Raw genomic sequence first — 780 nt, 5'->3', positions numbered from 1 at the left:
CATAAGGACTATCTGCTGCTATCGAATCAGGTTCAAATTTCGTCGAATAGTTTTGAATGGTCCCTAGTGGTCCTACCATGTGTACCACAGCAGAAATTGCGGTCGCACAGCACTCCAAAGGTCTGTATCACGTTCAGTGGGGTTGCAGCCTCATGATGTCCGCCTAGAAGGATGGAATCGACCTGATACTGAAATGTGTGTGAATCAACATGCAAGGGAAAGGTGATTTCACCTACGCCCGCTACGCCATCTCCTGAGGCCTCTTTGTTTCGATTTAGAGCGGCTGTGTGACTGAAGTGTTTTCCTGGGCCGCTTATAAGAAAACGGGCAACGGCCTTGTCGCAGTGGATACACCGGTTCCCGTCAGATCACCGAAGTTAAGCGCTGTCGGGCGTGGCCGGCACTTGGATGGGTGACCATCCGGGCCGCCGTGCGCTGTTGCCATTTTTCGGGGTGCACTCAGCCTCGTGATGCCAATTGAGGAGCTACTCGACCGAATAGTAGCGGCTTCGGTCAAAGAAAACCATCATAACGACCGAGAGAGCGATGTGCTGACCACACGCCCCTCCTATCCGCATCCTCGGCTGAGGATGACACGGCGGTCGGATGATCCCGATGGACCACTTGTGGCCTGAAGACTGAGTGCTTTTTATAAGCAAACCCCGTGAGTTCAACGCTGGGCGTCACAATTCTGACACCCATCTCACAGACGACAAAAGAAGTGGTGAAATGTTGGTAAGAGAGGAGGTCACGATTTCCCATCGTGTGAAACGTCAACAG

At 52.6% G+C, this 780-nt stretch overlaps 1 pseudogene; it reads left to right on the top strand.

Moving 5' to 3' along the window:
* Positions 1–326: 326 nt before the first annotated feature.
* On the top strand, positions 327–444 carry LOC126482614 (5S ribosomal RNA; annotated as a pseudogene).
* The last annotated feature ends 336 nt before the right edge of the window (positions 445–780 follow it).

Source organism: Schistocerca serialis, chromosome 5 (genome assembly GCF_023864345.2).
Source record: "Schistocerca serialis cubense isolate TAMUIC-IGC-003099 chromosome 5, iqSchSeri2.2, whole genome shotgun sequence".
In the NCBI taxonomy this organism is placed as follows: domain Eukaryota; kingdom Metazoa; phylum Arthropoda; class Insecta; order Orthoptera; family Acrididae; genus Schistocerca; species Schistocerca serialis.
This window is presented reverse-complemented; position numbering and strand designations above follow the sequence as displayed.